Source organism: Trichomycterus rosablanca, chromosome 4, assembly GCF_030014385.1.
Source record: "Trichomycterus rosablanca isolate fTriRos1 chromosome 4, fTriRos1.hap1, whole genome shotgun sequence".
In the NCBI taxonomy this organism is placed as follows: domain Eukaryota; kingdom Metazoa; phylum Chordata; class Actinopteri; order Siluriformes; family Trichomycteridae; genus Trichomycterus; species Trichomycterus rosablanca.
The window spans coordinates 36,872,295-36,899,939 of NC_085991.1; the positions used below are offsets into that span (position 1 = coordinate 36,872,295).

Here is a 27,645-nt window from a genome sequence, read left to right on the forward strand (position 1 = left end):
GTAGGGACGGGCAAAATTCAGCCATAACATTTGCTTATCCAGCTGTCTGAGATTGTGACGAGTCTGACTTGTCCAATAATTAACTCCACATGACCTCTGAGGGTTTCTGTGGTATCTGCCACCTAGGCTGTGAGGTGGGGTCTTTATTGATCATACTTTGTCCAACACATCCCACAGATGTTTGATTGGATTGAGATCTGAGAAATGAAATAGCCAACACCTTAAACCCTTTCTCATGTTCTGAATTATTTCTGAATTATTTTTGCAGTGTGGCAGGGCACAGTATTCTGATAAAAGGTGCCACTGCAATGAGGGAATAGTGTTACCATAAAGAGGTGTACTTAATTTGCAACAGCATATAGGTATGTGGTATGTGTCAAAGAAACATCCACATGAATATCAGAACCCATGGTTTTCCACCAACTCCATTGACCTGCCTACTTCCCATAGTTCATAGTTCCCTGGAGTCATCTCCTCTCCGGGTTAGTGAAGCACCCACACCTGGCTGTAAATATGATGTAAAAAAAAATTTGATTAATCAAACCAAGCCACCTTCTTTTATTGTTCAATGTGATTAGATCAGACTGTTAAAAATTATTTTCATGTCTGTTTTTAGTCATATCCGTCATGTTTTTCTCTTCTCGGGTCTTGTTTATTTCCTCTGGAACTATCAAACTATCCTTTTTTTTCCTCTGTGCAGTATGATTTCTCCATTCTGTCTGGTAGAACAACACATGGAGACATGGGCAGCCTCAGGCTGAATGGGGACAATGAAAAAAAGCAAAGGCCAGCAATGAAAAAGAGGAAAGAGTTTCACCTGGAGGGCCTTATCTTTCTTTCCATTGCTCTATCACTCTCTCTATGCTCTGTCTCCTTCTTACTGTCGTTTTTTCTTCTGCTTTGGGAAGATAAGCATGCCTCTCTGCCCTCGTCTGTATGAAGTGGCCTGTCTGCCTGTGCTCTCTGTTTCATTATTCTTTTTTTTGCATCCTTTCTTGCTTTATTACACTCATTCATTTGCTTAGTCACAACATTCAGCTTGGCTCAAGCTTGGTAATTTCCTTATTTCTTCCTCGCTCTGTTTCTCTTGCATGGTTATATATTACATATTAGTGTTGGTTCAGCTTCACTGGCAATGGACTGTGTAGCTGGATCTATGTCGGGCTGGTGCACTGAAGTTAATAAAAGTACAGTAGGAGCAGAAGTGTGTTTGTGTTTGTGTGTGTGTGTGTGTGTGTGTGTGTGTGTGTGTGTGTGTGTGTGTGTGTGTGTGTTTGTGTGTGTGTGTGTGTGTGTGTGTGTGTGTGTGTGTGAGTGTGTGTGTAAGATAGAAACTGTATCCTCAGTAAGCCCACACAACACTCGGCTGCATCATTACCTCTCGACCGTGGGCCTGTCCCCATTATGACACACTGTTCACACAGACTATTGTTCCATTTCTACATCCACCTCTGGCATACAATTCTACGATCAGCTAGGCTGTAAAGAAGCTGGCATATCTGTTACACCCCAGGGAAGACATAAAAAATAAACAGAGACTCGAAGCTGCCACACTAAAGCTGAACATACACTCCTTGTCTGCCTTGATACTTCACAGTGAAATTAAATTAATTTGTACACAGGCGGAAGAAGCATTATGAAACCGAAAAAAGTCCAGAGTAAAGGACTGGGGACACTTAAAGAAAACAACAGTGTTCATTTGTCAAAAAGAACAGTGGCTCAAAGAAAAGAAGAAGACAGCACAACAGTGTATTAGTAGGAACAAGAAAAGTAAGTTAAATAGAAATACACTGATCAGCCATAACATTAAAACCATCTCTTTGTTTCTACACTCACTGTCCATTTTATCAGCTCCACTGACCATATAGAAGCACTTTGTAGTACTACAATTACTGACTGTAGTCCATCTGTTTCTCTGCATGCTTTGTTAGCCCCCTTTCATGCTGTTCTTCAATGGTCAGGACCACCACAGAGCAGGTATTATTTAGGTGGTGGATCATTCTCAGCACTGCAGTGACACTGACATGGTGGTGGTGTGTTAGTGTGTGTTGTGCTGGTATGAGTGGATCAGACACAGCAGCGCTGCTGGAGTTTTTAAATACCGTGTCCACTCACTGTCCACTCTATTAGACACTCCTACCTAGTTGGTCCACCCTGTAGATGTAAAGTCAGAGACGATCGCTCATCTATTGCTGCTGTTTGAGTTGGTCATCTTCTAGAACTTCATCAGTGGTCACAGGACGCTGCCCATGGGGCGCTGTTGGCTGGATATATTTTTGGTTGGTGGACTATTCTCAGTCCAGCAGTGACAGTAAGCACTCCATCAGCGCTGCTGTGTCTGATCCACTCATACCAGCACAACACACACTAACACACCACCACCATGTCAGTGTCACTGCAGTGCTGAGAATCATCCACCACCCAAATAATACCTGCTTTGTGGAGGTCCTGGGGGAGTCCTGACCATTCAAGAACAGCATAAAAGGAAGAGAAACAGATGGACTACAGTCAGTAATAGTAGAACTACAAAGTGCTTCTATATGGTAAGTGGAGCTGATAAAATGGACAGTGAGTGTAGAAACAAGGAGGTGGTTTTAATGTTATGGTTGATCAGTGTAAATATAATTAGAGATTTTTCTACTCACTACTGCACATAAAATACTCAAGTAAAAGTGCTGTTGCTCAAAAATTATAGCTTGTACTTCTCAGAATAGCTAGCCAAGTATAATAAGTGAGTAAAAATCTAGATTATTAGTAGTTGTATGTATCAGATATCGTATAGTTTACACAGCATGACAGCATTAAAAACAAGCACTATTGGTAATGCTGGCAAAAAGAATAACATTAACCCATGCATTAAATAACTGACCAAAAACATGTCTGACCATGAGCTTGTTGAACTTCCCAAACCAAAACAACTTCTTCCTTCTTTTGCAGCCATAACAGCATCCACTTGGGGAAATTGTGCCCATTCAGTCAAAAGTACATTTTCTATTTGCGACATTTAGCTTACACTTGTAACCCATTACAATGCAAGCAATTAAGGGTTAAGAGCCTTGTTCAGGGGCCCAACAGTAAAAATTTTGCAGTCGTGGGACTTGAACCAAAGAGTTCCTGATCAATATTCCAGTTTTTTAACCTTTGAGCCAACCCTGTATTTTTTTAACTGAGAATGCCTGGCTGATGATTAATATTCCATTTCATTTTAAAGATGATCACTGGGGTTGAGGTCAGTGCTCTGTACAGGTCATTTGGGAGTTTCTTTTCACCGAATGTGTCAAAATGTCTTTATTGACCCTGCTTTTGCAGTCATGCTGTAACAGGAAACGGCATTTTCCATAAAATTAGCTATAAACTTAATAGCATAAAATCTATTTTATATAATTATTTTAAATTCCTGTTAAGAGTGGGTGACTCTTGAATACTAACATTTACATCATATAGATGTAATAAGTCTTAACTGTATCTGTATAAAGTTTACATTTTCAGATAAGTATACTGTTCACAAAATTTAGTATGGGATAAATTTTGTCACCAATCCTCCCGTACATAAGAATTACCAAAAGCAACGTCCTGCATACTGTTGAATAATGCTCATGAATCAAGGCAGTGACTGACTCAAGACCTAAGATCCCATAAAATCACTCAGCCCTCAGCCAGACAATATTACTCTTCTAATAATTTGCACATTTTGCAGTAAAACTAAGATAAAAAATGATGTCAGTTAAAATCAATAGATTTCATTCAGAATTAAACCATAAATTGTCCACATAGCTAAATCACTTGGCTCTGTGTTCATTAATACTTATCAAAACTATCAGTAATATTACAGTTAACTAGATGGGTCATGAGGACCTGGGTTCAATCCTTACTTTTAGTCACTGACTTTTTGGAGTTTCAGATGTTCTCCCTGTGTCCAAGTGGGTTTTCTCCAGGTACTGGTGCTGGCCAAAATGAAGCAGTTAAATCGTTTAATAAGTAAATCAAATCAGATGTTCATTTTGAAAACAATATGTGAAGGCCTATTACAACAAGAATTGTGCACATGCATGAAGAAAACGCAACAAATGTATTTATTAACACCTGGTGGGTAGCACTGTTGCCTCACAGCAAGAAGGGCCTGGGTTTGATCCTCAGATGGGGCGGTCCGAGTCCTTTCTGTGTGGAGTTTGCATGTTCTCCCTGTGTCTGCACGGGTGTGCTCCAGGAGCTCCGGTTTCCTCCCACAGTCCAAAGACATGCAAGTGAGGTGAACTGAAGATACAAAATTGTCCATGACTGTGTTTGACATTAAAACTTGTGAACTGATGAATCTTGTGTAACCAGTAACTACCTGTTCTGTCATGAATGTAACCAAAGTGTAAAACATGACGTTAAAATCCTAATAAATAAATTAACACCTGGTTCTTCCTAAAATAAAGGATAAAAAAAATCTAGTGCTGCTACTGCTGCTGCTCTCTGTAGTAGCAGACACCCAACTAAGACCATTTCAGTAGCACACAGGGAAGGTTTATAAACATGAAAATAACAGCAAAGGGTAAAAGAGAAGACTTTTAGACTTCTCCAGATTTTTTTCTCCAGTTTGTTTGTTTTTCTTGCTGCACAAGCTTGTAGATGAGCATCTGCTATCATTGTGCTTCTGGGACATTAGTCTGTTGACATTATTTTGTTCCAAAAGTGGGCATTTCTGGCAAAAGGAACAACATTATATTTGCACACTAACATGTCATCCTCAGAACCTGGGCAGTTTACAATCAATGTTTGTTTGTTTGTTTATTAGGATTTTAACGTCATGTTTTACACTTACATTCATGACATGAATGGTAGTTACTAGGGCTGGGCGATATGGATCAAAAATAATATCTCGATATTTTTTCGCTGAACGGTGATATACGATATATATCTCGATATTTTTTTATCCCATAAGGTAATAACAAAAAGACACTTCTGAGACAAAGCTACATGTTCCAAATTTTTTACAGGCACTTTTATTAAAATTCATGCTGGGGAAGCTTCACACAAGAACTATTTTTACTTAAAAAAAAAAAAAGAGCTATTCTAAGAAAAAGAAAGTTGTTTCTAAGGTATCTCCTGTCGTGTAATGTAAAAGTTTTTTCAACAATCCACCCAAACGTTTTCACAAAAATCCACCCAAACGTTTTCTCAACAGTTGAGGGAATTTTTGGCTAGATTGTTGGGAATGGTTGGGTGAATTGTTGAGGGAACATTTGGGTGAATTGTTGAGGGAACGTTTGGGTGAATTGTTGAGGGAACATTTGGGTGGATTGTTGAGGGAACATTTGGGTGAATTGTTGAGGGAACGTTTGGGTGGATTGTTGAGGGAACGTTTGGGTGAATTGTTGAGGGAATGGTTGGGTGAATTGTTGAGGGAACATTTGGATGAATTGTTGAGGGAACGTTTGGGTGAATTGTTGAGGGAATGGTTGGGTGAATTGTTGAGGGAACATTTGGGTGAATTGTTGAGGGAGCGTTTGGGTGAATTGTTGAGGGAACATTTGGGTGAATTGTTGAGGGAACATTTGGGTGAATTGTTGAGGGAATGGTTGGGTGAATTGTTGAGGGAACATTTGGGTGAATTGTTGAGGGAGCGTTTGGGTGAATTGTTGAGGGAACGTTTGGGTGAATTGTTGAGGGAACATTTGGGTGAATTGTTGAGGGAACATTTGGGTGAATTGTTGAGGGAACGGTTGGGTGAATTGTTGAGGGAACATTTGGATGAATTGTTGAGGGAACGTTTGGGTGAATTGTTGAGGGAACGTTTGGGTGAATTGTTGAGGGAACATTTGGGTGAATTGTTGAGGGAACATTTGGGTGAATTGTTGAGGGAACATTTGGGTGAATTGTTGAGGGAACGTTTGGGTGAATTGTTGAGGGAACATTTGGGTGAATTGTTGAGGGAACATTTGGATGAATTGTTGAGGGAACGTTTGGGTGAATTGTTGAGGGAACGTTTGGGTGAATTGTTGAGGGAACATTTGGGTGAATTGTTGAGGAAACATTTGGGTGAATTGTTGAGGGAGCGTTTAAGTGAATTGTTGAGGGAACGTTTGGATGAATTGTTGAGGGAACGGTTGGGTGAATTGTTGAGGGAACATTTGGGTGAATTGTTGAGGGAACGTTTGGGTGAATTGTTGAGGGAACGGTTGGGTGAATTGTTGAGGGGAACGTTTGGGTGGATTGTTGAGGGAACATTTGGGTGAATTCTTGAGGGAACGTTTGGGTGGATTGTTAAGGGAATGGTTGGGTGAATTATTGAAAACCCAAACGTTTTCTCAACGATCCACCCAACCATTACCTCAACAATTCACCCAACCATTCCCAACAATCTACCCAAACGTTCCCTCAACGTCCCCCCCTCACGTTCCCCCCTCACGTTCCCCCAACATTTCCCCACGAACGTTCCCCCAACGTTCCCCCACGAACGTTCCCTCAACGTTCCCCCAACGTTCCCCCACGAACGTTCCCCCAACGTTTCCACACGAACGTTCCCTCAACATTCCCCCTCAACGTTTCCTCAACGTTCATTCACGAATGTTCCCCCAACGTTCCCCCCGAACGTTCCCCCAATGTTCCTTCACGAACGTTCCCACAACGTTCCGCCCGCGAATGTTCCCCCCGAACGTTCCCTCAACGTTCCTTCATGAACGTTCCCCCCAACGTTCCCCCCCGAACGTTCCCCCAACGTTCCCCCACGAACGTTCCCTCAACGTTCCTTCACGAACGTTCCCTCAACGTTCCCCCAATGTTTCCCCGCGAACGTTCCCTCAACGTTCCCCCACAAACGTTCCCCCGTGTCCACACGAACGTTCCCCCATTTTCACACTAACGTTCTCTCAACGTTCATTCACGAATGTTCCACCAACGTTCCCCCCGAACGTTCACTCAACGTTCCGCCCACGAATGTTCCCCCCAAACGTTCCCTCAACGTTCCTTCACAAACGTTCCCCCAACTTTCCCCTCGAACGTTCCCCCAACGTTCCCCCACGATTGTTCCCTCAACGTTCCTTCACAAATGTTCCCTCAACGTACCCCCACAAACGCTCCCCCAATGTTTCCCCACGAACGTTCCCCCAACGTTTCCACACGAACGTTCCCTCAACATTCCCTCTCAACGTTCCCTCTCAACGTTTCCTCAACGTTCATTCACGAATGTTCCCCCAGCGTTCCGCCCACGAATGTTCCCCCCCGAACGTTCCCTCAACGTTCCTTCACGAACGTTCCCTCAACGTTCCTTCACGAACGTTCCCTCAACGTTCCTTGACAAACGTTCCCCCAACGTTCCCCCCGAACGTTCCCCCACGAACGTTCCCCCAATGTTTCCCCACGAACGTTCCCTCAACGTTCCCCCACGAACGTTTCCCCAACGTTTCCACATGAACGTTCCCTCAACGTTCCCTCTCAATGTTTCCTCAATGTTCATTCACGAATGTTCCCCCCGAACGTTCCCTCAACGTTCCTTCACAAACGTTCCCCCAATGTTCCTCCTGAATGTTCCCCCAACTTTTGCCCACGAACGTTCCCCCAACGTTCCCCCCACGAATGTTCCCCCAAGGTTCCCCCCGAACGTTCCCCCAACGTTCCCCCACGAACGTTCCCTCAATGTTCCTTCACGAACATTCCCCCAACGTTCCCCCCCGAACGTTCCCTCAATGTTCCTTCACGAACATTCCCCCAACGTTCCCCCCCGAACGTTCCCCCAACGTTCCCCCACGAACGTTCCCTCAACGTTCCTTCACGAACGTTCCCTCAACGTTCCCCCAATGTTTCCCCGCGAACGTTCCCTCAACGTTCCCCCACAAACGTTCCCCCGTTTCCACACGAACGTTCCCCCATTTTCACACTAACGTTCTCTCAACGTTCATTCACGAATGTTCCACCAACGTTCCCCCCGAACGTTCACTCAACGTTCCGCCCACGAATGTTCCCCCCAAACGTTCCCTCAACGTTCCTTCACAAACGTTCCCCCAACTTTCCCCTCGAACGTTCCCCCAACGTTCCCCCACGATTGTTCCCTCAACGTTCCTTCACAAATGTTCCCTCAACGTACCCCCACAAACGCTCCCCCAATGTTTCCCCACGAACGTTCCCCCAACGTTTCCACACGAACGTTCCCTCAACATTCCCTCTCAACGTTCCCTCTCAACGTTTCCTCAACGTTCATTCACGAATGTTCCCCCAGCGTTCCGCCCACGAATGTTCCCCCCCGAACGTTCCCTCAACGTTCCTTCACGAACGTTCCCTCAACGTTCCTTCACGAACGTTCCCTCAACGTTCCTTGACAAACGTTCCCCCAACGTTCCCCCCGAACGTTCCCCCACGAACGTTCCCCCAATGTTTCCCCACGAACGTTCCCTCAACGTTCCCCCACGAACGTTTCCCCAACGTTTCCACATGAACGTTCCCTCAACGTTCCCTCTCAATGTTTCCTCAATGTTCATTCACGAATGTTCCCCCCGAACGTTCCCTCAACGTTCCTTCACAAACGTTCCCCCAATGTTCCTCCTGAATGTTCCCCCAACTTTTGCCCACGAACGTTCCCCCAACGTTCCCCCCACGAATGTTCCCCCAAGGTTCCCCCCGAACGTTCCCCCAACGTTCCCCCACGAACGTTCCCTCAATGTTCCTTCACGAACATTCCCCCAACGTTCCCCCCCGAACGTTCCCTCAACGTTCCTTCACGAACGTTTCCACACAAACGTTCCCTCAATGTTCCCCCCGAACGTTTCCTCAACATTCCTTCACGAACGTTCCCCCAACGTTCCCCCACGAACGTTCCCTCAATGTTCCTTCACGAACGTTTCCACACAAACGTTCCCTCAACGTTCCACCACGACCGTTCCCTCAACGTTCCCCCACGAACGTTCCCTCAACGTTCCCCCTCAACGTTTCCTCAACGCCCCACCTGGGGATCGAACGCAGGATCTTCTTGCTGTGAGGCGACAGTGCTACCCTCTTAGCCACTGTGCCACCCTTACAATCAATACAAAACGATGAAGTAAAATTGAATCAAAATATCATACAGCAGCATCTCAGTGTAGTAGTCCAGCACCTAGGCAGCAGTGTACGAACGTTCCCCCAATGTTCCTTCACGAACGTTCCCCCAACGTTCCGCCCGCGAATGTTCCCCCCGAACGTTCCCTCAACGTTCCTTCATGAACGTTCCCCCAACGTTCCCCCCGAACGTTCCCCCAACGTTCCTTCACGAACGTTCCCTCAACGTTCCCCCAATGTTTCCCCACGAACGTTCCCTCAACGTTCCCCCACAAACGTTTCCCCCGTTTCCACACGAACATTCCCCCATTTTCACACTAACGTTCTCTCAACGTTCATTCACGAATGTTCCACCAACGTTCCCCCCGAACGTTCACTCAACATTCCGCCCACGAATGTTCCCCCCAAACGTTCCCTCAACGTTCCTTCACAAACGTTCCCCCAACTTTCCCCTCGAACGTTCCCCCAACGTTCCCCCACGATTGTTCCCTCAACGTTCCTTCACAAATGTTCCCTCAACGTACCCCCACGAACGCTCCCCCAATGTTTCCCCACGAACGTTCCCCCAACGTTTCCACACGAACGTTCCCTCAACGTTCCCTCTCAACGTTTCCTCAACGTTCATTCACGAATGTTCCCCCAGCGTTCCGCCCACGAATGTTCCCCCCCGAACGTTCCCTCAACGTTCCTTCACGAACGTTCCCTCAACGTTCCTTCACGAACGTTCCCTCAACGTTCCTTGACGAACGTTCCCCCAACATTCCCCACGAACGTTCCCCCACGAACGTTCCCCCAATGTTTCCCCACGAACGTTCCCTCAACGTTCCCCCACGAACGTTTCCCCAACGTTTCCACACGAACGTTCCCTCAACGTTCCCTCTCAATGTTTCCTCAACGTTCATTCACGAATGTTCCCCCAGCGTTCCGCCCACGAATGTTCCCCCCGAACGTTCCCTCAACGTTCCTTCACGAACGTTCCCTCAATGTTCCTTCACAAACGTTCCCCCAATGTTCCTCCTGAACGTTCCCCCAACTTTTGCCCACGAACGTTCCCCCAACGTTCCCCCCACGAATGTTCCCCCAAGGTTCCCCCCGAACGTTCCACGAACGTTCCCCCACGAACGTTCCCTCAATGTTCCTTCACGAACATTCCCCCAACGTTCCCCCCGAACGTTCCCTCAACGTTCCTTCACGAACGTTTCCACACAAACGTTCCCTCAATGTTCCCCCCGAACGTTTCCTCAACATTCCTTCACGAACGTTCCCCCAACGTTCCCCCACGAACGTTCCCTCAATGTTCCTTCACGAACGTTTCCACACAAACGTTCCCTCAACGTTCCACCACGACCGTTCCCTCAACGTTCCCCCACGAACGTTCCCTCAACGTTCCCCCTCAACGTTTCCTCAACGCCCCACCTGGGGATCGAACGCAGGATCTTCTTGCTGTGAGGCGACAGTGCTACCCTCTTAGCCACTGTGCCACCCTTACAATCAATACAAAACGATGAAGTAAAATTGAATCAAAATATCATACAGCAGCATCTCAGTGTAGTAGTCCAGCACCTAGGCAGCAGTGTAGTGCATGATTCAGATTTATTGTATGTATCACAACCATCCCTATTTATAACTTTCTAAAAAGAAAAAAACACATGTCCCTGTAGTGTAACAGCTCTGATGGACATTCTAGTCTGTTTGGTACTAGCAGGTATGAGGCTCTGATGTATTGCTGGGACTTTTTAACTCCCTTATACTTCAATAGTGGTCTCTTTCCACTGATAAATGGTGTAGATAAAGGATGAAAATATAAAGGCGGTAATTCTACACCTACAAAGTGCATTTATTTGGTAAATGTATCTGCTAAAATGTCCAGTGAGTATATACCTGAGTAAGAGTGAAAAATAAGCCCACTAAAACTTCACTTACAAGTGCAATTTATTTAGTAACTTAATTAAATTGAATAGAACACATAAAGTGTTGCTACCCATCTCTAATAATTCCACATTCCCATTATATGACTAAGGAATTTAATGCCAGGCTTACAATGACCAAATAATGAGAGAGGATGGGGAGAGCGGCATGGAGTTATAAATGATGAGGCCTCAGAGGAACACATGTAGGTGCTGGATCTGATATTATATCCATGATTGATTATGCTGTCTCTCTGCTTGAGGATAGGGGGAAGAAAAGGATGGAGCAAGCTGATCAGACGAGGGATGTGTCTCAAGAAAAGGAAGGACATATTTTACTGTATTTTAACTTTGTATTAAAGACAAGCAAGTTAGTCAGTCTCTTCTCTTTTTGCCTACAATTATCTTACAGATAGTAAGCAGTTTGTAAAGGCCCAAGAAGACTTAACCACCAGAAGTCTTACAGGTGTATTATTTGAACATGATAAATCTCAAATAAGATTATTCTTTTCCATAAATAGAACAATGATATAAATCTTTCAAAATGTGTTAATGTTGTTTAGATAGATAGATAGATAGATAGATAGATAGATAGATAGATAGATAGATAGATAGATAGATAGATAGATAGATAGATAGATAGATAGATAGATAGATAGATAGATAGATAGATAGATAGATAGATAGATAGATAACTTTATTAATCCCATAGGGAAAGTCAGTTATTACAGCAGCTCCAGGTACATTAAAGCAAATAGTATTAAAGTACAAAGAATTAAAGTACACAAGTAATGTTGTACACACTATGTAATTGAATAAATAGAATAAAAAATGTAGTATGTCATTTAAAAAACTTAAGAAGTATCCTAGCATTAAATATTTTAGATGATATATGTAATATGTGATATATTAAGCTGTTGTAGTGTTAAATAATAACAGATATGTAGTATAGTGCTAGAACATGCTCCATGAGTCTGTCCTGATAGTAGTTTAATGTTCGATGATGTCCCGAGCTAGTGAAGCACTATACAGTGTGATTGCTGCTGGTATAAACAATCTCCTGTACCGTTCCTTGTTACAGCGGAGTTGGATGAGTCTGTTTAACCATTTTCTGACTAAGTTGCTACCAAGTTAAAGTGTTATAGTTGTGAGTTCTGTTTAAAATTAAACTATGTTATTTTTTCTCCAAAACTATGCATGGTTTAAACATCATATGTTAAACCTGCTTTACTGCTACAGCATATGATTTCTCTGTGTCAATATAATATTTAACTTGTTTGACTACATCCATTAGACCGAGTCCCAACCATTATAATACAAAAGTCTTAAAAGTTTTGTACTGATCAAGGTTGTCACATGAAACCAATAACAGGTCCTGAGAACAACTGTCCCAAAGTAGAAAATACATGAAACAGTGGTCAAAAAACAGTCATATAATGCTACAAAAACCATCTTGATGGTCAACTGTAATTAAAAAAAAACCATAAGTCAGAATTTGCTGAAACAAAGGTAGAGATACACCAATCAGGTATAACATTATGAGCACTGACAGGTGAAAGGAATAACACTGATTATCTCTTCATCACGGCACTTGTTAGTGGGTGGGATATATTAGGCAGCAAGTGAACATTTCATCCTCAAAGTTGACGTGTTAGAAGCAGGAAAAATGGGCAAGCGTAAGGATTTGAGCGAGTTTGACAAGAACTGTGATGACTAGACGACTGGGTCAGAGCATCTCCAAAACTGCAGCTTTTGTGGGGTGTTCCCAGTCTGCAGTGGTCAGTATCTATCAAAAGTGGTCCAAAAATTGCTGAAGAAGTTAATGCTGGTTCTGATAGAAAGGTGTCAGAATACACAGTGCATCCAGTTGCAGGGCTGTTTTGGCAGCAAAAGGGGGACCAACACAATATTAGGAAGGTGGTCATAATGTTATGCCTGATCGGTGTATGAAACTGAGTAAACCTTTTCAGGGAGCATTTACTGATCAGTAGGTTGCGCCAGTAGGTCGTTAAGCGGCCAAGACTCAATGATGCCAATGGACTTAAAGGCTGTTGTGTTCGGTATGGACCAACAGATGGGGGTGCTGTGGCTCAAATTTTATATGCCACATTTTTATAATGATAAGGTGAATGTGTCACAAGTACATAAACCTGTCAAAGCACATCCTACTGTTAAAAGCACCAACAATAGACATGCAGGTATTGTAATTAGACATTTACATTTTCGGCGTTTAGCAGACACTTTTATCCAAAGCAACTTAAAGTACTGTGCACTCAAAAAAAAAATTCGTTGGCTGAACTTAATTGAATTATGGAAAGTATTTCCACACAATTGTATTTATTTCTTTGGACATAAGGCAATTTTGTTTATCCAACACAATTTATTTAAGTAGTCTAAACTTAATTTGATCTGTTAAGTTTAACTCAACTCATTAAGGTAATCTGGACAAGATTTTCTAGTCCAACTTATTTTCCTTAAATTGATGCAACTTATTTCATTTAAGTTGTTCCAAACCTAATGTACCATGTTGATTTAACTTATTTAACTTATGTTGGTTCTACTAATTGTACTAAAATTGATGTAACAATTGAGTTATTTTGTTGATTTAACTTATGATTTTAAAACATTAAGTTATTACACATAAATGGCAAGTTGATTAAACTTTCTTTTTTTGTTATACCAACTGCTTTTCCAAATAATTCTACTTATCTTGAGCTCAATTAAAAAAAATAGTTTAAAATAGTTTGTTAAATACATTTTAAATATCAATTAGAAATGTTTATTTATAGAAAAACAGACAATCATAAAATTCTTCTCTTTTTTATTTCACTTCAGAAGTATTTACTTAAAATACAACATGTCAAGGAAACATTAAAAACTGTACAGACTGTATGAAAGCACAAACAGCTCTTTACAGTAATCATGAACCTGTACTGTTTCACACGGCAAGCTGATTTCTTAACGTTTGGCTGCAGCTCTCTAAAACAAAACAAAGAAACAAGAAACAAAAATATTAATATCAACATTAATAGCGTTTATTTAAGGATTACAATAAAACAAGCCAGCACACTCTTTGCTTCGTATGAAGGCTAGCATGCTAGCATGTAGCCTAAATACGGCAAATAAAGCAGCGCTGTTTGATTATTTATTTAGTGTCAACATTAAGATCATTTATTTTAAACAAAATTGTTAAGTAAAGTACAACACTTACCAACATTAGACTGGAGTTGGGTTAACGGATGAAAGATGAAAAAGCTCCGTCAGACTGGTGTACATGCTACTCAAACACAGCACAGTCGGGGGAATAAAGTTCGTCGACTTAGTTTAACAAAGGTTCTACTTTCCAAAAGATATTCGAGAAAGACACGTTTACTTTTACAAAAAGCCTTAAATGAAAAGTAAAAAGTAATTTGAACACAAGAAAAAATGGCTACACTAAGACAAGAAAATCAGCTGAAAAGGGGCGGACTTACACGTTTATGGGAGAGGTTTTCTGTTCAATTACTTAACTTTTTTAAGTTAATCAAAAGTAATTTTTTTTTGTTTAATGAACTTAAAACCTCACGAGAGTTTGATAAACTCAATTTATTCTCTTTTATTTCAGTTGATTGATTTAGGTCAATTTAACAATTAGGATAATTACGTTGTATTAACACAGATATTTTAAGTACATTTTAAAAATGGGTCAAATCAATTAATATCAATTTGATTTGTTTGCTTAACAAGAACGAATGCCAATTCTTTGTTTTTTGAGTGTGTCAACATACTGACTAAGCAATTGAGGGTTAAGGGCCTTGCTTAAGGGCCCAACAGTGGCAACCTGGCAGTGGTGGGGCTTGAACCAGTGACTTTTTGATTACTAATCCAGTACCTTAATCACTAGGCTACAACTGACCATACAGTAAACAATGACATTGGAGCATGAAGTAAGGTCTACTGGTCCAATGTATCCTGTTTTCACCAAGATCATGTGGACAGCCACGTCTGTGTTTTGGTGATATTTTACGTTTTTTTTTTTTTTTACTCACCCGGCCACCTCAAACCCAACTGTCAAATTCTGCCAAAAAATGTTTCTTTGTTCTACTATCCCTCTCTCTCTACTGATACTGGGACTAGTGGAAAAACAGTAACAGGTGGTCTGTCATCCTCTGTGTCTGTGTGTGTTGTGTAGATGACAGGCAATAGTGTGTATGTGGATCAGATGCTGGTGGCAGGTTTACATATTCTCACAGTGGCCTTTTATCTCCAGAGTGTACTGTCACTCTGTGTTTTTGTCTGCAGCATTGCTGCGGCAGGAGTGCCTGTAAGAAGAACATACAAGAAGCCATTTCCCAAAAGTTGTCGCAATGAATTTTTTATTTATTTCCACCCATGGGTCTGAAAGAGTAAAAGCTAATAAACAGCAATCAGACTGCATAAAACACTGCAAGGGGTGCAAAACTGTTCACAATCTTTAGGCATTTGCATATGATGACTAGCCCCACAGCTACTGATGGCATCTGGCTCAACTTAACTCTCGTTGTACAGGTTTGCTCTCTCTTTGTCTTCTCTAAACTTGCACAGCAGTGCTGAGCTCTAATTGGGTCCCATTGCGACGCAGTGCTTGAGAATCTGCTGTATGTCAGAAGGCCAGTAAAATACTCATCAGACTTCTGGCATTCTGGCAGCACTGTAAATCTGGTTTGGCAGCATGCTCCCAAATGCCCAGTGCACTACACAGCACACTGATATTCTAGACTTAACTCTTTCACAGTCCTTTGTGTAGTACAATCTGTGATACAGCTTTTGTGACAGCTTCTTAGTTTTTACCATGGTGGCAACACACAAACTTATCTCTTGGTGATGTTTACAAAGCACATCACAGCTGAAGCAAATTAAGGGTTGTTATTGAGTTTAATCATGTTGTTAACCAACTTTAGGTCAAATAGACTAGCAGTAGATTTTAAGATCAGCAATATTATGTAGGGTTGAATAATTGTGGAATCAATGTATTAGTTTTCTTGCATCCAAAGTAGCCATCCTAAAACCCATTTTGATTAGTTCTGGGTTATTGCTGTACTTAAATACTCAGTTATGTCCAAGATTTAACATTGTTAACCTCTGGCAAACAGGCCCAGAGCATAGTACTACCACCACCATGCTTAATAGTAGGCAAGGTTGTTGGGTTTGAACGTCTTACTTTTTCTCCTCCAGACCAAACTTCTGTACATTTTGATCAAATAACTTACTCTTTGTTTCATCAGGTCAGTAAACTTTCCTTGACATGGCTTTAGTATTTTAAGCCCATAGCATTTAACCTTTGTTTTCAGATCTGACCTGAGGGAGCTTGGCTCAGTGGGTAGCACTGTCGCCTCACAGCAAGAAGGCCCTGGGTTCGATCCCCAGGTGGGCCGATCCAGGTCCTTTCTGTGTGGAGTTTGCATGTTCTCCCCGTGTCTTTGTGGGTTTCCTTCGGGAGCTCCAGTTTTCTCCCACAGTCCAAAGACATGCAAGTGAGGTGAATTGGAGATACTAAATTGTCCATGACTGTGTTTGATATTAAACTTGTGAACTGATGAATCTTGTGTAACCAGTAACTACCGTTTCTGTCATGAATGTAACCGAAGTGTGTAAAACATGACATTAAAATTCTAATAAATAAATAGATCTGACCTGACTATGAGTCAGAATTTGCTGAAACATAGTACATAGTACATAGTACACTTTAGGTAGATATACGTACAGGAAATATGGTAAATCCTTTTTTCAGCATTAATGTGGGCAATACAATGACAATACAATCTTTTATCTATTCATCTGTAATTTCTGTCTGTTTTTGAGATTTTAAATGTGTTTATTTTAAATATATAATGTTGTGCTACAACAGTCTTTTTGAGAAGCAAACCACAAACCCACAAAACTATATTTTGTATTATTGTTATTATGTATTTTGTATTCATCAACCTTGCTTTTAAGCTCTTGGTATGTCTGACTACATTTTGTTAGCTATTGATTTGCAGTGCTCCAAAGCTTGTTGAGCAAATTTGCTCATAGGCTTCCTGCAGATATACATATATTATAAATTATGCATCTACTTTTATCTAAGCGCTGCAAGTACTTGTTTCCTTTTTTGTTTGGGGGGGTATGATACCTTTCTTGTGCTCATTTTATGTATTTAAGAAAAAAAAGTAATAACAGGACCTGTGTTAACCGGCAGCTGAAATAGATTGCTTTACCCAGTGGCACATAGTCGACCCTTGGCTGGAGAGCCTGGCACTTCTTCTCAGTTCTCTCAGAGACCTTGAATGCAATTAAAGTACTCCAGGATTGAAATTGTAAGACATTTCATGGCTTTTTAGAGCAGCCAATCCACCTATTGCATATTTAGCAAGTGGGAAGAAACTGAATTGCCTGAAGGAAACCCAAGGTGTAACTTTTCAATGACTGACTAAAAGCACTGATCGAATCCAAATTCTATATTGCTGTGTGGCATAAATTCTACCAGCTGTATCATACATCAAACATGTTTTTGACTGTAAATTGATCAGTTATAATTATTGGCTACATAGAGCTTATACATTGATTGTTTATTAAAGTTTCTGTTACATATATGAAGATAAAATACCCAAAAATAATACACATAATGTATTAAAACAGCTAGCCAGGCATTCGTATTTAACTTAATGCCTGACCTCACAGATGTTCTTTTGACATAATGGGCACAAATTGCTACAGACACACAAAAGTGGAGCTAAAAGTGGAAAGCCACACAAAACTTGAGCTACATAGGGATTGCAACTAATGGGTTATCCATCAAGCTCATGGTCAGATGTCCACATACTTGACCACTGGCTATTTACAAGTGCAAGTAATACAGAAAGTAAAACAGAATTAAAATTACTGAAAAGGATGGATGGATGGATGGATGGATGGATGGATGGATGGATGGCTGGATGGATGGATGGATGGATGGATGGATGGATGGATGGATGGATGGATGGATGGATGGATGGATGGATGGATGGATAGATAGATAGATAGATAGATAGATAGATAGATAGATAGATAGATAGATAGATAGATAGATAGATAGATAGATAGATAGATAGATAGATAGATAGATAGATAGATAGATAGATAGATAGATAGATAGATAGTTAGTTAGTTAGATAGTTAGATAGTTAGTTGCTGGCGCAAAGCTCTACCCACTAGGCTACCACTGTCCCTATTTATGAATAAGAGAATATAAAGTGGATGATACAGAGAGATTTGAAGATCAGGTGATATATTCTGGAGCGCGAGGTAGCATATAGTAATTGTACTGTATAAATCAAATGCTGTTAAGTACTAAGGTAATATTTTTACATGCTGTCATCATAACAAATGCCACTTTTCCACTAACTGGAGACACTGTTCACTTTTTATGCAAGCAATGTCTTTTAGTCTATGTCTTTTTTATGAAAGTATACAGTTAAGCATTTGCATAATGCCAAATGCAGCTACTAACGTGTTAGCTTACAACATGATGAAAAGCAACAGCAGCTATTTCTGATCAGGGGCAGTTTGCACCATCCTCACAGTGTGTTAATCTGCCCAGTGACACCACATGGGTAGTTCTAAAAGAAGCAATGGATAGATTTACATGTCTGTAAGAAAGCACATGCCACCCCTCATTCTTTATTTGAATTTACAGCAGTTACCAGACATACTCATCTAGAGTAAATTAGACCTTTTGGTAGACCAGGCCTTACACTATTTCAAATAGGCAGCAGGTTAAGAACACAGTTTAGTTACAATCCTGACGGTTCTGAAAGTTATTACACCTAAAGAAACACAAACTACAAGGTCAAGAGACAAGTGCAGTTCATTTAAATAAAATAAAGGTGTGTTTTCAAATGTCTTAGGATCTTGGGATGTCTTAGGAAATGGTTCCAAATGGTTCCAAAACCATTAAATAGAACAGCCATAATGCTTATTTTCCTTGATTCCTGAAGGGTGCACTAAGTATAGCTATGCTTAAGAGTTGAAGAATTAACAATATGAAACAATGTTTGGTTAATATCTTTAGATACGTGGTGCTGGTTAGTTTTTTCCAAACTGACTTATGGGGCTTAAGGATTAGTAGACATATTTGTAACTAGAGAAAAAGTTTGGTTGGATCATTTCCTGTAAAAATATGGCAAATTCATAAGCAGTTAGGGAGATGGAGGGAGGAGAAGGTGGAGAAGTCAGAAATGAAGAAACAATTACATGACGCTGTAGCAGACTATTTTAAGATTTGCTTTGTAGAATTAAGTCATTGCATCAGTCAAATCATATGATAACTTCAACAACAGAGAGTGGTAAGTTTTAGAGTGGTAGGACTTCCTCCCCTTCTCAGCTGCTCTTAATTTTCCTTTGTTGATGCTCAATGCATTTGAAGCCCATGTGGGTTTTCCTGGTGGGAGGGAGAGAGATGGTCAAATAAGTAAAAGTGAGGGGAGGAAGAAAGTGAAAGGGGGAGGTGTTTGTAGTAGTGTTAAGTGTGTAGGCAGACATCAGGGTGTGGCAAGCAACTTGGATATCAGTGAAGAAGGAAATAAGGAGTTTTTTTAAGTACTAGTGGGATGATGTGTGCATACTTAAAACATACAGATACAGTAAATACTGAAGTAGTTGCAATAATGGGATGTTGAAAATGGAAAACCTTGCCAAAAATTTGTTGCAGTAGTCCAATCCATGTCAAGAGAGTAGATCATAGCCGCTCAGGTGGCACAGCTGTAAAATACGCTAGAACACCAGAGCTGGGGTTTCAAATACATTGTATCAAATCTCAGCTCTGCCATCCGGTTGGACTGGGCAGCTGCATGAAAAACAGTTGGCTGTTGTTCATAGGGTAGGACAAGCCGGATAGGGACTCCTTATAACAAAGCGAATTACGACCTCTGCTGGTTGGTTGATGGCACAGAGTCAAGGAATAATGCTGATCAGGGTGTGGATCTCTGTGCACAAAGCTGATCGGCATATGAACTCACCTCTTGCAGGTGAAAAGATGCAGTCGGCTACTGCACACGTGTCGGAGGGGGTGTGCAGTACGGGGGTCAGCACCAGTGAAGAGGAAGCATAACGCAATTGGGTTGCATTAAATGCATTTAAAAAATTTATTAAAAAAAGAGAGTAGATCATTGCCTGAGTGGCCCTCATGAACAGAAATAGTCAAATCTAAGAATAGTTAAGACCTGCAGGACTGGGTCAGGTTAGCAACATCAGACAGCTATCTGGTTGTCCAAAAATATTTACATTTTAGAGGGTGTGTGTTAAGAGATGCTCAGAGAGATTTGCAAGATCTTCGCATGAGGATGTAAAGGTGGTAGAGAAAATCATGGAAATATTACACACACATTTTCTTTTAGTCTCAGCAAAAAGATTTATTCTGACAATAAGCATTTTGACATAAGGAGTTTTATGTTAACAAGACATATTTATAGAGCTTCAATATGGCAAAGCAGTAGGGCTTCAAATTGCATAGTCAAGTCAAGTCAACAGTGCAACAGTGGCAAGAAAAAAAAACCTTAAAATTACAGGAGGAAACCTTGAGAGGAAGCGGACTCAGCAGGGACCCATCCTTCTTGGCTGCCCTGGAGGATAATTTGAATAAATAGGATTTACATGAATCATACATACACAAAATTAAATTAAACTAAAAGTTATAACTAGCAAAAATAATTGGAGTTATTCATTATTTGTCTGTGATGAAGTCCGTAGTGAGTTCTTGAAATTTTTTGTGCAAACAAGCCAGGTATCCGTCGCATCTAGCGGGAGCAGCATTGTTGGCACAGCAGTTTCGACGTGCAGTCTTTAACCTCGGGTAAAACAACAGAAGATGTAGTTAAAATGTGAAATCATTAAGAGTAAAATGTCAGTTTTGCAGAGAGTAGCTTTAGACTCCGGCACCCCTAATTATTACAGCATAACTAAAAGGGAGATGAGCAGGTAACAAAGTCATGAAGGCTTTCACAGGACATCAGCGCCCACCTCCCCACGTCATCAAGCCTGAGTGATCGGAAAAGAGAGGCAGACCAACAGCAACCCGACATCCCTGATCACCACATATGCATCAGTTACCAAAAAAATTATAATTGTAATATATTGGTTTAATTCAAAAATGTTTTAAAGGAATGGCAGCATATGTTAAACATTGACAAATGACGTCAACAAAAAGAAACAATGACATCAACAGTACATTATACAATTAATGTTAAATGCCTTAAAAGTACAGCCAAAACATTAAATTAAATAAGCATCTCTTGGTTCAGCAATAGCTTTGCCTAGTCATATAATAGCAAAAACACACTGAGGCAATTTCACAAGCACTGAAAGAACAAACAAGAGAAAACTCAAAACCTTAGATATTGTTTTATAACCTTGCCCCAACCAATGCCTTTGTGCATTTCAGTAGATCCACAGAACTATGTCTTACCATGAATAATAGAGATCCACAAACAGTATCTTACATTTTATGGCTTGTTTTCTTTGTGCTGACAATGTAATGTCAATTTTGGACCCTTAAAGACCTAGGTGACTGTCCAAACCATGTCTTTATTTAAGAATTTCAAACAATTAAGCTAAAACTGTTAAGTGAATGTTATTTTTATTTACTTTCATTTATTGATTTATTTTATAATTTAAATAAATCAATTTCTCCATCTTGGGCGACAGTGGCTCGGTGGGTAGCAATGTCGCCTCACAGCAACAAGGTCTTGGGTTCGATCCCCAGGTTGGGTGATCCGGGTCCTTTCTGTGGGTTTCCTCCGGGAGCTCCGGTTTCCTCCCACAGTCCAAAAACATGCAGTCAGGTTAATTGCAGACACTAAATTGCCATATATGCCGATGATGGAGTGGCACCCCGTACAGGGTGTTACTGTGTGCCTTGCGCCCATTGAAAACCTGGGATAGGCTCTATGTTTAGGTTGTTGATGTAAAATGTTTATAAAAGCATGAAGAGTCTCACAGTTTACTGTACTACATAGCATTTGCTTTTATCGCTGACTAAAATTTTAATTAGGTCTTGGGTATTGGTGTAGAAAGCCCTGTGAGCTTGTTCTTCTTACTTCATTTACTGCCTGATGGAAAGTTCCTCAAGAAGTGATTCTAATGCATACATAATTACAGCTGATTAGTAAAAATGTGCTATACATAAATCTTCTTTATGTGTGTATTTGGTCCCGGTTGTTTAAAATATCATAACTTCTGTTTTATTCAGTTCTTCAGTTTTTTCAGGCCTTGCTTGTTCTGCTCCCACAGGTCTCTCTCTCTCTTTCACCCAGTCTCTCTTTCTCTCTGGTTTTCTTTCTCCTTATATACATTTATAGTGTAGAAGGACCTGGGAGGTGCTGGGAGGTTTGGAGAATTGTAGATAGTACTGGATTTAGCAGACAGGTTGTCTGGTTCCTGGATGACATTAGTTGTGAGATGACATTAGGAGAGAAGCTGGTAAGGGTGTTATGGGGTTAAGGATTACTAGACATCCATCTGTCCATCTGTTCTCTGCTTGCTGTTTTAGCCTGCTTTCACCCTGTTCTTCAATGGTCAGGACCCCCACAGGACCACCACAGAGCAGGTATTATTTAGGTAGTGGATCATTCTCAGCACTGCAGTCACAATGACATGGTGGTGGTGTGTTAGTGTGTGTTGTGCTGATATGAGTGGATCAGACACAGCACAGTTTTTAAATACCGTGTCCACTCACTGTCCACTCTATTAGACACTCCTACCTAGTTGGTCCACCTTGTAGATGTAAAGTCAGAGATGATCGCTCATCTGTTGCTGCTGTTTGAGTTAGTCATCTTCTAGACCTTTAACAGTGGTCACAGGGCGCTGCCTATGGGGCACTGTTGGCTGGATATTTTTGGTTGGTGGACTATTCTCAGTCCAGCAGTGACAGCGAGGTGTTTAAAAACTCCATCAGCATTGCTGTGTCTTATTCACTCATACCAGCACAACACACACTAACACACCACCACCATGTCAGTGTCACTGCAGTGCTGAGAATGACCCACCACCCAAATATTCCCTGCTCTGTAGTGGTCCTGGGAGAGTCCTGACCATTGAAGAACAGCATGAAAGGGGGCTAACAAAGCATGCAGAGAAACAGATGGACTACAGTCAGTAATTGTAGAACTACAAAGTGCTTCTATATGATAAGTAGAGCTGATAAAATGGACAGTGAGTGTAGAAACAAGAAGGTGGTTTTAACGTTATGGCTGATCGGTGTATTTCTAACAAGAGAAAAAGTTTGGTAGGATAATTTTCTGTAAAAATATGCCAAATTCATAAGCAGTTAAGGAGATGGAGGGAGGAGTCAGAAATGAAGAAACAATGACATTGCATGGCTCTGTAGCAGAATCTTGAAGATTTGTTCTGTAGAATGAAGTCGTTGCATCAGTCAAATCAGATGATAATTTAGATGAGAGAGTGGTAAGTTTTCATCATCTTCTTCTTAACTCTCCTGCGTAACTCTCTTTTGTTGATGCTCAATGCATTTGAAGCTGAGGCCTTGTAGGTTTTCCTGGTTTGAGGAAGATAGATGGTCAATTGATGATGAAAGTGAGAGGAGGAAGGTATTAGTAGGAGGGTAGAAGCACAGCAGGGTGTGGCAAGCAAGTTATGATGTTGAATATTAAAGCTGGAAGACTGGAGCTTGTCTGTAGAAAGGTTAAAGTCTCCAAGAAGAGTCCCATCTGCAAGAAAAAAAGAATATCCAGCTCTCATAGCGAGTGCAAGAAAAAAAGAATATCCAGCTCTCATAGCGAGCCAGATGTCCTACAGACAAAAATGATGTGAATTTACTTGGAAGGTAACCGTCGTGCCATGAAATGTGAAAGATGATATGTTAAGATATGAATGGCTAACAGGGCTGAAGTGCCATTTTCTGGACATAAGCAAACCTATACCAACACCCCTGCCAGTTTCTCTCAGTGAGTAGGAGGAGGCGTAGACAGTGGATAGTGCTGTTGATGTGTCCTAGTTCTGTCTGTTAATCCATGTCTCAGTCAGTGCCAGAAAGTCCAGGGAATGAGGTGATGCAAAGGCTGAGATGAAGTCCGCTTTTTTGGACAGCTGAATGACAGTTCCACCTCTGTTTGAGATTGAGACTACAGTTTGGGTTACTGGTATTACTGCCCTGTGGCATATATGGTATTGGTGAGTAGAAGATGAAGAAGAGCTCATTAGTGACAATTAATCAAATAAAACTAGTTAACATTTTGTTACTAAGGAGATGCTGTTCAGTGTAGAGGAACTTCAAGGACTGCACTGACCTCATCCAGGCAGCATATCAATATTAATGGGACTTTATGAGCAGTATTGTGCCCTTTTAATGACCACAGAAAGTAATTAAGCATTAATCAGACAGACTGGTCAGTCTATCTGTACAGAGAGAGATCAGCTTTCAATATGTTACCACTTACTCTACTGTACTGTACTATTTCCAAGACATATGCAATAATTTTAGCTTCTTAATGATTGCCCTCAAAACCCACTGCTACTGATAATGTATATAAACATTGACAGAGACTTTCTATTTATGCTGACTGTGCGTTTCTGTGGCTATAAAGAACTTTATAATTAACGCATGCCATTAACATTAAAACCACCTCCTTGTTTCTACACACATTGTCAATTTTATCAGTTCCACTTACCAATTACTGACTGTAGTCCATCTGTTTCTCTGCATGCTTTGTTGGGTGGTGAATCATTATCAGCACTGCAGTGACACTGACATGGTGGTGGTGTGTTAGTGTGTGTTGTGCTGATATAAGTGGATAAGACACAGCAGCACTGATGGAGTTTTTAAACACATCACTGTCAGTGCTGGACTGAGAATAGTCCACCAACCAAAAATATCCAGCCAATAGTGCCTCGTGGGTAGCGTCCTATGACCACTGATGAAGTTCTAGAAGATGACCAACTCAAACAGCAGCAATAGATGAGCGATCGTCTCTGACTTTACATCTACAAGGTGGACCAACTAGGTAGGAGTGTCAGAGTGGACAGTGAGTGGACACGGTATTTAAAAACTCCAGCAGCACTGCTGTGTCTGATCCACTCATACCAGCACAACACACACTGACACACCACCACCATGTCAGTGTCACTGCAGTGCTGAGAATGACCCACCACCCAAATAATATCTGCTCTGTGGTGGCCCTGAAGAACAGGGTAAAGGCAGGCTTAAAAAGTATGTAGAGAAATAGATGGACTACAGTCAGTAATTGTAAAACTTCAAAGTGCTTCTATATGGTAAGTGGAGCTGATAAAATGGACAGTGAGTGTAGAAACAAGGATGTGGTTATAATGTTATGGCTGATCAGTATATATATATATATACATTTTTTTTCTTTTTTCTTAGACCTGCAGTTTAACAAACAAGCTTGACAGGACCTACACAATGTACATAGAGCACAGCCCTATAGCTATATAGTGCAACAGCTACAAAAAAAGTACATTTGAGGGTCAGCACTGAGTTAAAAAAAATTTACAGCTTAAGACTAGACTAAAATGTTTTAAAAGAGATAGATTTATTAATTATTAATTTATTAATTTATTTATTACAAACAGTATTATTCTGTTTAGTCACAGGTTCAGCACCACCTTCAAACACTGGGTGCACCATTGATCGGACGTAACTGGAAAAAGAAAGTTGACTCTTAAATTATATATAATTTGGAGCTTTTCTAGTATTTTTTTGCTTTGCATCTTGCTAAACTGGCTGTGTGACAGCTCGTCAATACCACAGCCTTGAAAAAAAGGCACAGGAATGTTTATACTTCTTGAGGTCACTGAAGAAGCTGGACCTCAAGGAAGATAGACTTACCATCTCCTACTGTTGCAGTAATAATTTACTGCATCTCAGCATGATACATCGGCTGCACTGCTATGGAGAGGACCGCCCCACAACGTGTCATCAGCAATGCTCAAAGAATGATGTGAAACTGTCTGCTGACTTTCGATGAAATTTACAACAGTAGCTATCTCACTAGAACCTCCACCATATCCACAGATACTATCAACCCCTACAATCGTCTTTTCTTAAAATCAACTTTTACTTTCTGGAAAATGTTATAGAAACATTGTTACCCATACTGCCAGACGCAGGAATACTGTAGCTATATGAATGCTAAATTAAAAAGTCGCTGTCTTAGAATTTTACCTGTTTTAATTCAGCTGAACCCTACTGTCTACACAGGACACCTACACTCAGTTAGTAGTTTACATAAACACTAAATGACCATGCCAGTTTTTGTATAGTGCATTTGCACTATTGCATAATTACACTGTACATAAAGCTGTGCTTCATATATTTAGAACTACAAAATCACACACCCACACCTTTTTCCTCTGACTGGGTTTAATTCCTCAGCTGGGTAGCCAGGTTTCTTTTGTGTGAAGTTTTGTGTGATGTTCTCCGGACCTAGTGGGGTTTGAACCAGCAACCTTTTGCTTACTAGTCCAGTACCTTAACCGCTAGGCTACAACTGCAAAGACATGCAGTCAGGTTAATTGGAGCTAGAAATTGCCTAACTGTGTGTGTGTGTGTGTGTGTGTGTGTGTGTGTGTGTGTGTGTGTGTGTGTGTGTGTGTGTGTGTGTGTGTGTGTGTGTGTGTGTGTGTGTGTGTGTGTGTGTGTGTGTGTGTGTGTGTGTGTGTGTGTGTGTGTGTGTGTGTGTGTGTGTGTGTGTGTGTGTAAGAGAGAGAGAGAGAGAGAGAGTGGGTGTGTAAGAATCATTGAACTTTGTGAGTATACAATAACTGACTGTAGACTATTTGTTCCTCCGTACATTTACTAACCCCCTGTACCCCATTTTTTTTATTAAAAGTTATAAGACCCTCAATAATCAGAAATTATATGGGTAGTGGACTATTTTCAGCACGTTTTATTCTTTTCAGTGTGTATACATGCATCTATATACTGTGCATCTATATACTGTATGTTACTCATTTCTGATAAGATAAGGACTCACAGGTAGTGAAGCTGTCTATTACACTAGCCTAACACAGCTGAGACCTGGGTTCAAATCTCAGCAGTGCCTACACCAGCCAGGCATCTGCACAGACATGATTGTCTATGTCTGAGGGGTGGGGGGTACACAAAGCCTGTCCAGGCCTGTCCTTCCAGTTGATGAAAGTAAAATAAAAAAATGTTAAAATGGTCAAGACATGTACATTTGCATAAGAAAATAACAATTAAGAATATATGTCCAGTATGGTTTAAAAATTCAAACATGATGGCACTTTTTCACATCTTATCACTCTGACAAAGAATAACTGAACACGTCGCTGCTCCAATATTTTCTGACTTAATGGCTTGTTCATTTAGAAAATCATTGCATAAACAGTGTGCTCTCTGAGTCATTCTGTTTGAGCTCATTTTTATTTAAATAAAAAATAATCTTCTGTTTTGTATTTACACAGAGGCAGCAAATCATTCCTTGTCATTTCCCATGTGTCATGTGTCAAGAAATTAGTTTTGGTACATTTGGTACAGCTTATTACAGAAGACAGCAGTTATGTTTTGTGAATCGACAAGTAAGTAATGTATTATATAGACTGATATTTTCCCACATTAACAAGCATATTAAGTTCAAATATTACGTGTATATTGTGTACAGTCGATTCCAGAATGACTGGTACTCTTGGTAAAGGTGGGGGGTAAGGTCATAATCATAAGGTCAGTTTTACATTAAAAATACAAGTCTAACCTTTAATT

At 40.9% G+C, this 27,645-nt stretch overlaps 1 protein-coding gene across 1 annotated transcript in view; it reads right to left on the reverse strand.

The window, feature by feature from the left end:
- Positions 1-20,683: 20,683 nt before the first annotated feature.
- Positions 20,684-27,645, reverse strand: part of brms1 (BRMS1 transcriptional repressor and anoikis regulator) — a 49,378-nt gene continuing 42,416 nt past the window's right edge. Inside the window, exon 12 of the transcript XR_010011536.1 lies at positions 20,684-20,740. The gene's annotated coding sequence lies outside the window, so the exon portion shown is untranslated. The remainder of the gene's footprint in view (positions 20,741-27,645) is intronic.